Below are 14649 nucleotides of genomic sequence, written 5' to 3'. Positions count from 1 at the left end.
GATGATGGATGTCTAGGAGGCATTTGGATACATGAGGGAAATCCAAAGATGTGGGCATTTTCAACAAAATGAATGCTGAAGACAAAGGTGTAGATGAGGTTGCTTAAAATTCCGCAGGGGTGATACAGAATAGCAGCTTGTAGGTTGAGCTAGTGTACTGCTAAGTATTTGGTTTGGTTTGGGTTTTTGAGAAAAGGTCTCACAGCCCAGATTGGCTGGGAACTCAAGATCCTCCTGCCTCAGCATCCCTAGTGCTAGGATTATAGGCAACAACCACCATACCAAGCTATGTATCTTATGATGAAATTGCACATTCAAATAGGCTTTTTGGAAATTCTAGTATATTTGGTTATACAGTTGGATTGAAACCAGATACAAAGCACCTCTCTGTGAAATTTGAGTTGTTTAGTTCATCACTGCCTTCACGACATTCTAGTAATGTTTTAGACTCAGCTCAGATAGCATTCATTTTGAAGTTCCTGCTCTTACAGGATCCAGTGGAAACTGTATGACATTATTCCTCAGAAGCAATGTTTAAGACTTGAAAAGGAAAAACTGAATAGATGAAAATAGATGTAACATCAGAAGCTGGGTGCTGTTGGTTCTTACCTGTAATCCTAGTTGCTTAGGAGGCTGAGATCTGAGGATCAAGGTTCAGAGCCAGCCAGGACAAGAAATTATCTCCAATTAACTACCAGAAAGGTGGAAGTGGCACTGTGGCTCAAAGTGGTAGAGTGCTGGCCTTGAGCAAAAGAGCTCCAGTACAGCACCTAGGACCCCAAGCAAGCCCCATGACCAACCAAGATTTGGGGATATGACTCAAGTGGTAGGACACCTGTCTAGCAAGCACAAGGCCCTGAGTTTAAAACCCACTCCTCACAGCCCCCATAAAGTTGACATCTATTTAGCAGTGACAAATGCTGCTGAGTCACTAAGTGATGGGAATGGTCTGGTATATATGGTATGTGGGATGTATATTTTATTTTCTTTGACATCTTTGATAGAAGATGTTAGCCAGAACAGATTTAGTGGAGTTGTTGGGCAGAATGAGAAATTGATATATAAGTAGATTAAGGAATAATTAGGAAAAGAAAATAATTTAGGGTAGTAGTTGTAGAACTTATTAAATACTAAGCCAAGGAGAGTATGTTGCTAGTTCAAGCTTCAGTACCTCCTTTTCCCCTCAAAAGTTACAACTTGCTGTCTTTGATGGTTGAGTGATAGAATGCTTTATTTTTCTTCCTAAAGGTTTTAAGCTTTATAAGCGTTTTACATGAAAACAAAAAATTTTGTGTTCTTATGAATTGGAGTTGTCCAGAACAGCACCTTCCAGTGCTAAATCTTTTTTTTTTTTTTGCCAGTCCTGGGGCTGAACACAGGGCTTGAGCACTGTTCCTGGCTTCTTTTAGCTCAAGGCTAGCTAGCACTCTACACCTTGAACCACAACACCACTCCTGGCTTTTTCTATATATGTGGTGCTGAGGAATCGAACCCAGAGCTTTATGTATACGAGGCACGCATTCTACCACTAGGCCGTATTCCCAGCCCCAGTACTAAATCTTTATAGTTTAAAAAATAATTTGGAAAGGAATAAATGAATTAAAATTCTATGTCTTCCTCTTCCTAGATTATATCTTATTTTACTTATTTTACTATAGCCTCCATTCCTTCCTTTTGATCACCTGTCAGTGGGCAGTTGGGTCTACACCTGCTCAAGTCATCCCTGACCCTTGATTAATTTTCTGCCTGATCTTGTAATGTTTTGTTTTCTGACCTTTCTTTCATTTTTGTCAGGAAACATTGCTGCACATGTTGATCCTAAAATGAATGTTTCTGCTTAACTTCTGTCCTCATGCTGAATCTGGAACCACAGTGGGGACCAATTTTCTTGCGGGCCAACAGTAGCCTCTTAACTGCAGTGTTCTCTGGAGCTAGGTATATTGCTCCCCTCTCATGGTCCATAAGCCTTTGCAGGATCCACTGCCTTTCTCTGAACACCAAGGGGCAGCAACATTTCCAACCAACTGAGCTGTTGGAAGTCCAAACCAAACCAAAATTGGCTAGGTCACTGAAACCAGTCAAGTCCACTATCCTGCCCTCAAGTCTGTGATTAAGAGATCCTAGAGGGGGCTTGAGGAGTTTGTCAGACCTGGCAGGCACTCTGGGAGGACAAGTGAGGCTGAAGCAACATTTCTGGGGAGAGTATATTAACTAGCTAGCTTTTCATTACTATAAAAAAGATAGAGAAGGCAGGCTATTTTATAGAGAAAGATGCTTACTTGGCTGACAGTTTCAGAGGCTGGAAGGCCATGCCAGACTCCGGAGAGGATCCCTCTGGGCTGTATTACAACATAATGAGAATACCTGTGCAACTTATTCTCTTATGTAGGCACCAGGGTTCAATTATGTGGTGTCACTTTAATGACTTATCTGTTCACTTCCCAACACACTATACTGGGGCTAAGTTTCTGCCTCCTTAATACCACTGACACATCTCTAGGTATTAAACTGCATGAGTTCAGAGGTGGAGGGAAGGATAGTTGCCCTTCCAAATAATATGTTTCTATTGAATTTTGAAGAGTGGCAGAACATGCTTGCATGAAATATACCATCTGCGTTTATAATTGCTTAAGGAAGATCAGTTAAATTTTCCCTATAGTAAGTCCTTACTTATGGAAATGTATTTGTAGAATTAATTTCTAGGCCTGAAGTGTACGTATATTCAGTTTTTTAATCCATAGTACTCTAGTATCCTCCATGTTTGTGGCTTTCAATGTCTCTTATTTTCTAACACAGGTGTAAAAGTTAGATTATATAATCAGCTTAGATGACAACTGTATCCATGACTTAATTTGCAACTTTCATTGATTTAGTGAGGTTGAACATCCTTTTCCTATGGCTTTTGAAAAACAGGAAGTCAGCTCTGATATCCAGGAGGTGGGCTTATGCTCAAGCTCAGTCTTGGAGCTCTCTCATTGGACACAAGCTAACTTCACAGATTATCAGCCTATGGAAAGGCTACTTGGTGCCATTGATTGAAAGAGCACAAACAATGTCTAAGTGCCTCCCCACTTCTGAAGAAAAAAATAACAATTTCCTCTCTCAGGCCTATTACTGCGTACTTTGTACAGGCCTTTGTCTTTCCAAAGAATATATATATATATACATGTATATGTATATACATGTATATATATATATATATATATTAAGAAATCACATTTGGATAGCATCTAGCCCAAAGCAAGAAGATTATTCCCTTTTCAGAATCACCTAATACAAAGCTGTCAAATCCAGGCAAGTCTGAGAAAGGCTGGGTGGAGAAGAAGCAGTTAAATGGGAAGTGTTTGTGCTTGAACAGTGTCCATCCAATTGTAGCTGAGAAATGACTGGGGTCTTCAGTTTTTAAGCCCAGGACCAGCACAATCACTCGCAATCTCCCCAGTTAGATGTCAATCTCTAGTCCAGTTTAACAACCAATGAGGGACTGAAGAAGATTCTTAGAGGTGGAACCAATATTACAGTGAATAAAGGAACAGATTAATGGGAAGAACTACAACAAACAATTACATTTTTTAAACCTAAAGATACTAATGAAACACTATTCAAAATATGGAATTAACACAGCACCTTTGCCCTTGGGAAATGAAATTCATACCAAGCTTGGATGTTGGGTAGGAATCTAGACATCAGTTAGAAAAATTGCAATTCTAGCTAGGGGCTTAGGCCTGTAGTGCTTGCTACTTGGGAGGCTGAGATCTGGAGGATCATTGTAATTGAAGTCAGGCCCCATTTTACCATGTGAACCCCATTTTACTACGCGAACCCCACTTTACCACGTGAACCTGAGATAAGCAGGCCCTGTGAGCAGACCCAGCCCATTAGGGCCCAGTCAGTCTAGAACTCTAACCACTGGGAATGCTTAACTCTGACCACCCCTAGAATGCCTCAAACCCTGAGCCAATCAGATTTGTACCTGTGTCCTAATCTTGCTTACTTGAACACCTGATTGTTGTAACTTTGTTCTTTGCCTTTATAAGCCCTGTGTAATCACAGCTCAGGGCTCCCTTCTAACCTCTGCTGTGTCGGTGGGTAGGACGAGGCCCGAGTTGCAGCTCGCTTAAATAAAGCCTTGCCTTGCTTTTGCATTTCGGAATGTCTGAGTCTCGGTGGTCTTCTTGGTGGTGGTTTCGCGACTTGGCAGATTTGGGGTTTCGTCCAGGATGGCCCCAGAGACCCCCGAGACCCCAGACTCCGAAGGTAAGAAAATAGCGCTGTTCATTCTGTGTGTCTGTGTCTGTGTGATTTGTAGTTTTGTTTTCTGTTTTGGCCAGCTGCCTGAATCTGAACCTGTAGGTAGTGAAGGACCAGCCGGAGTGGACACGCTCATATGGGCAGTCCTGGAGGACACCTCAAGCCCTCCGCAGGGGGCTCAGGCTTCCCACTACCACCCTGAACCTGAAGGACTGGACCGGAGGCCCTTCTAACGGGCGCCCATCCAGTCCACTCTATATTTGGGATTGTCTGGTCTGCTTCTACACAGGAACGGGAGAGAGAGTGCCTCAAGACTGTGTGGTCTGCCCCCTCACAGGGGCAGGAGAGACACAGTGAGACTGTGTGGTCTGCCCCCTCACAGGGGCAGGAGAGACACAGTCGAACCTGTAAGCCGCGGCTCCCTAAGTCTGTCTGTAAGTGTTGTCTGGTCTTTGTGCCTGTGATTATTTTTGTGTGTTTCTTTTTTTTTTGACCAGTTCTGGGGCTTAGACTCAGGGCCTGAGCACTGTCCCTGGCTTTGTTTTGCTCAAGGCTAGCACTCTGCCACTTGAGCCACAGCGCCACTTCTGGCCATTTTCCGTATATGTGGTGCTGGGGAATCGAACCCAGGGCCTCATGTATATGAGGCAGGCACTCTTGCCACTAGGCCATATCCCCAGCCCCTTTTGTGTTTCTTTCTTGCGCTGTGCCTGACTGACAAACGGTTGATGGGGAACGTTCCTTCAACTCCCCTGGACTTGACTTTAGCTCACTGGAAAGATGTAGAGGTGACAGCCCACAATCAGTCAATCAGTGAGAGTGTCCGCAAAAAAGAACTCTAGGGGGACCCCCACCCAGCCTTCTTAAGCAAAAAATTGTTTGGTGTGCTAAAATGTTTTACTAAGACTAAAAATGTTTTACTAAAACTATCAAGCCCTGGAAAATGAGGCTGGAGAATGCTAAAATCATTTGTTTTTATCTTAAAATGTACGGCCGATGCTTATTCGGTGCGCTTTAAGATCTTTTGAAAATGTATGTGTGTGTGCATGTGTGAGTGTGAACATGTTCAAGACTGCAGTATGATGCAAAACTAAGTTTAAGTTTAAATTCAAATGGTCATCAAGTTTGGGCATTACCGAATGCTTTAAAGGTATTATTGCATTGTTTTAAAGAGGAACTAGAGTTAAAAAGGGATTTCTCAGGGTTCTTTAATTAAAATTAAAAAAAAATCAGAGCTAAGTGTCAGAAATTTGGATTTAAAAGGATATATATATATATATATATATATTAAACTAATGGGGATAGAAGTAAACTCTCATTAACTCTATGCATGTAGGAAGAAATGGCAAAATGGGCCAATGTTTCTCACTGATATATTGGAAAGCTGAATGGATAAGTATTTCTAATTGTAATTCTTGCATTAAGGAAAAATTCAAAGGTCTTCATGCCATGCAGTAACTGGGACTGAAGAAAAAAAAAGAGGCTCTTTTGAAACAAGCAGCCCGTAGGCAAAGGGCGGCACCTGGTTTCAGAATGCCTGTGAGCTTCAGTTTTTCCAATGCAGATAAAAGCTAAAGTGTTTGTATTTCATTTTGGTACCCTGGATATTGTATATAGGTTTATCTGAATCAGGGAAGGGAAGGGGAACATCACAAAGGTAAGACAAAGGATAGAGGGTGACCCAATGCAGTACTAACAAGACAATATGTGGTAACTCAGGGTGGGGAGAAATAGGGAAGGTGGGAGGAAAATGAGGGAGGAGGTAACAAGTTTGACAAGAAATGTACTCGCTGCCTTTCATATGAATCTGTAACTCCTCTGTACCACACTTTGACAATAAAAATTTTTTTTTAAAAACCAAAAAAAAAAAAAAAGCTAAAGTGTTGTGTTAGTGTTAAAAAGGCTTTGGAAATCAAAAATACATTTCTAGATAAGAAATTTGGAAGTAAAATTGTCCTAAATAATTATTGCAAAGTGAGAAAAGGAGAATTATGGCTACCAAAATGTTTAATTGGGGCTGGGGATATAGCCTAGTGGCAAGAGTGCCTGCCTCGGATACACGAGGCCCTAGGTTCGATTCCCCAGCACCACATATACAGAAAACGGCCAGAAGCGGCGCTGTGGCTCAAGTGGCAGAGTGCTAGCCTTGAGCGGGAAGAAGCCAGGGACAGTGCTCAGGCCCTGAGTCCAAGGCCCAGGACTGGCCAAAAAAAAAAAATTAAAAAAATGTTTAATTGCCATTCCAGCTTCTTTGTAGGTTTTTTGTAACAGTTTCCAGCAGGCGATTCCTACAAGTTTGTCAAGATCTAATACTGGCCCTTAATAAGTTCCAGGTAAGAGAGCATGCTTAAAAACTACTTCTGTGTGGACCACCTTGTTGCTTATAATTGGAGTAAAGTGGCCTCTTGTAAGACTCACTGATCTGAAATCTGCGGTTCGAATTCAGCCTGGGCAGAGAAAGGTCCCTGTGAGAGACTTGTCTCTAAGCAGCCAGCAGAGTGCTGGGAACGGAGTTGTGTGGAGCTCAAAGTGGTAGGGTGCTAGTCTTGAGTTGGAGAGCTGAGGGACAGTGCTCAGGCCCTGAGTCCAAGTCCAGTGGAAAGTCACTCCTCCTGGGACAAAAGTGATGGAGCATCCAGAGGCAGTAAGCCGCTGCTTGGATGGCAGAGATGGTGTCAGATCCTAGAGTCACTCCTGTTTGGTCTTTGAAAAGTTAATCAAAGCCGGGAAGTCCTAGAAGAATAGTTCATAAGCATGCCTTTCCAATGCCCATGTCTGTCTACTGGGCAGGAACTTGCCAGTCATCTGTGATAGTGGTTAGTAAGGGTAAGTTTGTCAAATGAGAGGATAGATTAAAATCTCAACCCCCCCCCCCCCCCCCCCCCGCATTTACTCAAAGCTCTGACTGGCAGTGAGAATTTTAAGCTGATAACATCTGTTTAGGAAAGAAAGCTTGTAGACCTGAGATTGTGTCCTTATTGAGATCTGTTAAAGGCCTGCAAAGGTAACTTTTTAGGTCATCAGACATCAGTTCCCCAGCCAGTCAGGAAAATGCTTTTACAAACTAGAATGTTAAAAGGCACAAATTTGTAAACTTGAAGTCACCCATCTGGGCTTCATATTAAAAGAGAGCAAACGTTGGCTGTCAGATGCACGTAGACTGTGCTGAAAATCCCTGTGCCTACATCAGCCAGACAAGTCAGAGTTCCTGGGAACAGACTTTAGGAGACCCAGGGCCATGAGCTTTGCCTCCTGTGCCCCAGTATTCCCAAGAAGGCTTGGAGTGGATAAAGAAAATTCCCATGGCCCACAAAACCCCTGGACAGAGAAGGAAACAATGACTGGTGGAAAACTTGTGAAGGGAAACTTATCCTGCCACAAGGGCTGGTAAGGGGATCCTTAAGAGAAGCCACTGAGCTTCTCACATGGGAACCCGAAAAATGCAGGACTTGCTCCGACACTCCAAAGTGAAAATTAGACAAGGAGATCAACTTATTGAAGATATTGTTAAAAATTGCAAGGCCCGTCAGCTTGCCAATGCCCCCAATCAACAGATTACTAAAGGAGCTCGCCTCTGTGGGAATAGGCCAGGCGTGTATTGGGAAGTAGATTTCACAGAAATTACAAACATTTGCTAGTTTTTGTAGACACCTTTTCAGGATGGGTTGAAGCCTATCCAACAAAGCATGAGACTGCGAATGTAGTGGCTAAGAAGATCCTGGAAGAAATCCTACCCAGGTATGGCTTCCCATCCACCATTGGGTCGGACAACGGACCAGCCCTTTTCTCAAAAGTAAGTCAGGGAATAGCCGCTGCACTGGGGACGGATTGGAAATTGCATTGTGCTTATAGACCCCAGAGTTCAGGACAGGTAGAGAGAATGAATCGGACTCTAAAAGAGACCTTAACTAAATTGGCCTTAGAGACTGGCGCAGACTGGGTGTCACTCCTTCCTTTTGCCCTGCTTAGAGGAAGAAATTCTCCCTATCAGCTTGGCTTTAATTGCTTGCTGATTTGGATGATGCTGCATTTTTGTGTAAACTCGATTGCAGCTCATGCACAAGAATATGTGACCCCAACTTAAGGCATTATATGATTCTGCTTCTGTCCCTACCCTCCATTTGTTCAGACCAGGGGACTGAGTGTTCGTCCGAAGGCATAACCCCAAATCCTTAGAACCACGGTGGAAGGGACCCTAGACAGCATCGCCACTTGGGTTCATTGCTTCCCCGCCAGGCCAGTTGACCCCTTTGCCCTGGACGAAGACTACCGTGGTGGAACATGGGAGGTCTCTAAGCACCTGACTCAGCCGCTTCGCCTTCGCCTCAAGAAAAGAAAGTTAGACTGAATATTGTTATAATTTTCTTTTTGCCTTCTTTCCTTACTACCCTGGCTAGTGTTGATGTTATTTTGGCAGCTCACTCCAAAGTGAGGTGACCCCCTTATTTTAGGTAGTTTTGGGCTTGCTAAGGATTATGTATTATTTTGTTGCTTACATTTGGATACTAAGTACTATACAGCTAATGGTAAGTCTGTATAGCTGAAAGTTAATTTTCAGTTTGCAGTAATCCTGCAGTCCCTTGGTAAAGTAGACTAAGGTTATAGGTTCCTGGCTAGGTAAGGTCAACGCCCCTGAGTCAGCCTGAAGAAGCTACAGAAGATGGATGATCTTCACCCATCGCCCCCCTTTAAAACCGAGGGACCAGAGTTGTTTTTGGGAAGATGAGGCAGGATAAACTAGAGGCATGCAAAACAGAGGTACAGAGACTGTACTTGTGAGAAATGGTGACAGGCCCTTTGGTTACTACTTTGGGCTCTATTGGCCCATGCCTTATTGAAATGGACAGAATGGAGCCATGATTGGCTCCCAGGTACCAAAAAGAAAAAGGGGGAAATGAAGTACCACACTTTGAAGTCAGGCCCCATTTTACCACGTGAACCCCACTTTACCACACGAACCTGAGATAAGCAGGCCCTGTGAGCAGACCCAGGACAAGCCCATTAGGGCCCAGTCGGTCTAGAACTCTAACCGCTGGGAATGCTTAACTCTGACCACCCCTAGAATGCCTCGAACCCTGAGCCAATCAGATTTGTACCTGTGTCCTAATCTTGCTTGCTTGAACACCTGATTGTTGTTACTTTGTTCTTTGCCTTTATAAGCCCTGTGTAATCACAGCTCGGGGCTCCCTCCTAACCTCCGCTGTGTCAGTTGCAGCTCGCTTAAATAAAGCCTTGCCTTGCTTTTGCATTTCGGAATGTCTGAGTCTCGGTGGTCTTCTTTTTTTTTTTTTTTTGCCAGTCCTGGGCCTTGGACTCAGGGCCTGAGCACTGTCCCTGGCTTCTTCCCGCTCAAGGCTAGCACTCTGCCACTTGAGCCACAGCGCCGCTTCTGGCCGTTTTCTGTATATGTGGTGCTGGGGAATCGAACCTAGGGCCTTGCGTATCCGAGGCAGGCACTCTTGCCGCTAGGCTATATCCCCAGCCCCTCGGTGGTCTTCTTGGTGGTGGTTTCGCGACTTGGCACAACAGTTCAAGTCAGCTAGGGCAGAAAAGTCCATGAGACTCTGTCACCAAAGTAACTAGCAAAAAGCTGGCTGGATATGGATGCTTTAAAACTTAGTGTCCCAATCTGGCTCCACTGAATTAGTTTGTGATCTTAGACTATAACCTGGTTTTAGGAAGCCTCACCTCTGAAACCCTGGACTACATCTTGCATATAAAAAGAAAATTAGACGTGTTAATTTGTTTACTTACCTGAAACAGGGAGCTCCTTTCCAGTGAATGGAAACTGCTAGGAACTGAATCCTCCAGCCTCAGTCCTCACCACTTCAGTCAGCACTTAAAGAATTTCAGCAGTGGCTGGGGATATGGCCTAGTGGCAAGAGTGCTTGCCTTGTATACATGAGGCCCTGGGTTCGATTCCCCAGCACCACATATACAGAAAATGGCCAGAAGGGGCGCTGTGGCTCAAGTGGCAGAGTGCTAGCCTTGAGCAAGAAGAAGCCAGGGACAGTGCTCAGGCCCTGAGTCCAAGCCCCAGGACTGGCCAAAAAAAAAAAAAAAAAAAAAAAAATGTACAGGAAAAAAAAAAAAGAATTTCAGCACTGACTTTCAGAAAGAAATAATTTTCACCTTAAACCTTTCAGGCTCTGATCCAATTTGGGTGTGAAAAGTTTTACTCCTGTGTGATTGGATTTGGGTTTTATGTGGGCTTTCAGCTACAGAACTTGCTATAGAAATGTATACTTACACCAGTGTAGGACCGAATTAGTTGAACCTTCTCCTAGACCAGCTTAGCCTGGTGAGAAATCTGACACTATGGTGCTGCATCCATCTAACATTGCCAGGAGGGCCAGTCCAAAGCCCCATAGGTCTTAGAACCCAGGCAAGGCTTGGGCTTGGACACTGGATCATTTCCATGCACTGAGCCATCATGCCTGTCCCTAGCATTGAAAATGTGAACTTGGACACAGTTCATCTTTGACACTGGGCATATGCTAAACTCAGAAACATCCCTAGAGTTGAGAGGGGACAGAAATGCTGGTGAGGCCCCTATGACTATGACCCAATGACTAGGGACACGTCAAGAAGAAGCACATAGCACCATTGGCTCTGTCTTATGGTCCCAAAACCAGCCAGGAAATTACAGCTCCCTTGAGGGTAGACGGGGGTCTTGTTTGCTCCTGGAAGCTGCTGAAAATCAAGGTCTAAGTCAGAGGAACCAAGAAAGGAAAGGAATTCCAGCCTCAAGGATAGTTCACACTATAAGCTTTAGCCAATGACCTGGAAGGAGCCAGAGAAATACCCTTGGGGACTCTCCTGATGTTAAACCACACCTGTGGACTTCCACACGGTGTCTGCTCAGTGTACCCGGGGGCTTGAAATCTGTGGTGATCATTTCTTTAAACCTCTTCTTCTGAGTGGTTTAATGGAAGCCACTCATGTAATTGATACCATATTAAGGAATTTTTTTTTAATTTACTTGAATTGTCAGGGTTCTTATTGAAATCATCCATGGTGAATGAAGACTTCCTTATTCACCACCTTGGTTTTCAGGGAAAGAGTCTAGATTAAAAGTTATGTAGGTGGGTCTGGCACAGAAAGGGGACAGGATCCCAGGTCAGAGCATTAAGGGGGGGGGGGGGGGCTGAACTCCAGCAGTTCTTCAAGGTGAAGGAGGGTGAATACGGTTAAAATACTTAATGTGTGAAAACTGAAGAGTGAAACTCACTGAACTTGGTTTGGGATGGTGGAGGAATGAGAGTGAAGGAGAGGGTCTGTCTGATCAAGAGATTGTGTACATATAAAAATGTCAACATAGAAATCCTTTGTGCAACCAATTGATGCTAGTAAGAAAGTGGGTGGAAACGTCCTCAGGATGGAGCAATCTGCCACCAGAAAGCAGAATAGAAAAGGTCTTAAGAAAAATCAATAGATGCCCTACAACACTGACAAACCAGTGAGCATCAATAACTTTCTTTCCCATTGGAGGCAGTATTGGATTAGTGATTTCCTGTTATGGAATGCCCATTTTCTCCTGTCTGTATTTTACATTGTTGTGCCAAGTCGCGAAACGACCACCAAGAAGGCCACTGAGACTCAGGCATTCCGAAATGCAAAAGCAAGGCAAGGCTTTATTCAAGCGAGCTCCAACTCAGGCCTCGTCCTACCCACCGATACAGCGGAGGTTAGGAGGAAGCCCCGAGCTGTGACACAGGTACAAATCTGATTGGCTCAGGGCTCAAGGCACTCTGGGGGCAGTTAGAGTTAAGCATTCCCAGTGGTTAGAGTTCTCGACTGGCTGGGCCCTAATAAGCTTGTCCTGAGTTTGCTCACAGAGCCTGCTTATCTCAGGTTCACGTGGTAAAGTGGGGTTCGCGTGGTAAAGTGGGGCCTGACTTCAAATCTGGCTCTTTATTTCCCTCCTTTTCTCTTTGGTACCTTGGGAGCCAATCATGGTTCCATTCTGTCCATTTCAATGGCTTGTATGTCTAGGGGATGATATAGAGATAAGTCATGGGCCAATAGGGCCCAAAGTAATAACCAAAAAACCAACTCTGGTCCCTTGGTTTTAAAGGGGGGCTGATGGGTGAAGATCATCCATCTTCTGTAGCTTCTTCAGGCTGACTGAGGGATGTTGACCTTACCTAGCCAGGAACCTGTAACCTTACTTTACCAAGGGACTGCAGCATTACTTCAAACTGGAAATTAACTTTCAGCTATACAGACTTACCATTAGCTGTATAGTGTTTAGTATCCAAATGTCAGCAACAAAATAATACATAAACTTCTCAGCTGTGCTCTAAGGGTTGGGTGGCTATGCCCGTATTCCTGAGCAAGCCCAAAACTACCAATGCCTTCTTGCATGGGACTTTACAGGACTCCTGCTAGTTGCTAAAATAAGGGTGTCACCCCACTTTGGAGTGAGCTGCCAAAATAGCATCAACATTAGCCAGGGTAGCAAGGAAAGAAGGCAAAAAGAAAATTATAACAATATTCAGTCTAACTTTCTTTTCTTGAGGCGAAGGCGAAGCAGCTGAGTCAGGTGCTTAGAGACCTCCCATGTTCCACCACGGTAGTCTTTGTCCAGGGCAAAGGAGTCAGCTGGCCTGGCGTGGGAGCAATGGACCCAAGTGGCGATGCCCTCTACCTTGAGGGTGGTGGGAGTAGTCAGTAGCACTACGTAGGGTCCCTTCCACTGTGGTTCTAAGGATTTGGAGTTATGTCTCCAGACGAACACCCAGTCCCCTGGTCTGAATAAATGGGGGGTAGGGACAGAAGCGGAATCATATAATGCCTTAAGTTGGGGCCACATATTCTTGTGCACGAGCTGCAAATAATCAAGTTTACACAAAAATTCAGTATCATCCAAATCAGCAAGCAATCCAGTCTGAAGGCTAGGGATAATGGGCGAGGGGGTACCCGTACATTATTTCAAAAGGAGTAAAGCCACGCTGATAGGGAGAATTTCTTCCTCTAAGCAGGGCAAAAGGAAGGAGTGACACCCAGTCTGCGCCAGTCTCTAAGGCCAATTTAGTTAAGGTCTCTTTTAGAGTCCGATTCATTCTCTCTACCTGTCCTGAACTCTGGGGTCCATAGGCACAATGCAATTTCCAATCCATCCCCAGTGCAGCGGCTATTCCCTGACTTACTTTTGAGAAAAAGGCTAGTCCGTTGTCCAACCCAATGGTGGATGGGAAGCCATACCTGGGTAGGATTTCTCACAGGATCTTAGCCACTACATTCGCAGTCTCATGCTTTGTTGGATAGGCTTCAACCCTTTCTGAAAAGGTGTCTACAAAAACTAGCAAATGTTTGTATCCAAATTTTTCAGGTTTAATTTCTGTGAAATCTACTTCCCAATACACGCCTGGCCTATCCTCATGGAGGCGAGCTCCTTTAGTAACTTGAAATGTTGTGCCAAGTCGCGAAACGACCACCAAGAAGGCCACTGAGACTCAGACATTCTGAAATGCAAAAGCAAGGCAAGGCTTTATTCAAGCGAGCTCCAACTCGGGCCTCATCCTACCCACCGATACAGCGGAGGTTAGGAGGAAGCCCCGAGCTGTGATTGCACAGGGCTTATAAAGGCAAAAAACAAAGTTACAGCCATTAGGTGTTCAAGCAAGCAAGATTAGGACATGGGTACAAATCTGATTGGCTCAGGGCTCAAGGCACTCTGGGGGCAGTTAGAGTTAAGCATTCCCAGTGGTTAGGGTTCTCAACTGGCAGGGCCCTAATAAGCTTGTCCTGAGTTTGCTCACAGGGCCTGCTTATCTCAGGTTCACGTGGTAAAGTGGGGTTCGCGTAGTAAAGTGGGGCCTGACTTCAAAGTCTGGCTGTTCAACATGAAGACTTCTGTTGGGTAGTTCAAAGCATTTTAAGCCAAAGGAAGGAAAGGTCACTTTAGCAATGGAGGTAGGATCAAACTAGAGCAAGACCAGGATTTCCAGTTAAGTAGGTGTGGAAGGGCAAGTGGCATTGTACTTGAAGCTCAGTGATTTAGTAAAAGTTGTGTGTGTGTGTGTTCCCCTAGTCATAGAGGTCAAGCCTAAGCTGTAGATATCACACATGAACACAGCATGGGAATGTCATATATTTGGCAAGGACAAATGAGATACTGAGCCTGAAAATGAAAAATTGAAAACAAATTGACAGGTAAACCTAGGGACGAAACTCAGTGGGCTTTAAATTCTTCAAGAGTTTGGTTGCCAAGAAATTAAGACTGAAAAACCCTGTTACTATATTGGTGGATCCCTGCTGCCACTGTTGGACTGGCAACAGCACACTGGACAGTGGCAGCTTCCGAAGAGGAAGAAACCCATCCACTACTCTAGGGAGCCTGAGTAAATCAAGCATCCACTCTACCAATCGGGCTGCAGGTGGGCGGGGAAGTCA

Source organism: Perognathus longimembris, chromosome 19, assembly GCF_023159225.1.
Source record: "Perognathus longimembris pacificus isolate PPM17 chromosome 19, ASM2315922v1, whole genome shotgun sequence".
Lineage (NCBI taxonomy): Eukaryota > Metazoa > Chordata > Mammalia > Rodentia > Heteromyidae > Perognathus > Perognathus longimembris.
Note: the sequence above shows the minus strand (reverse complement) of the source record.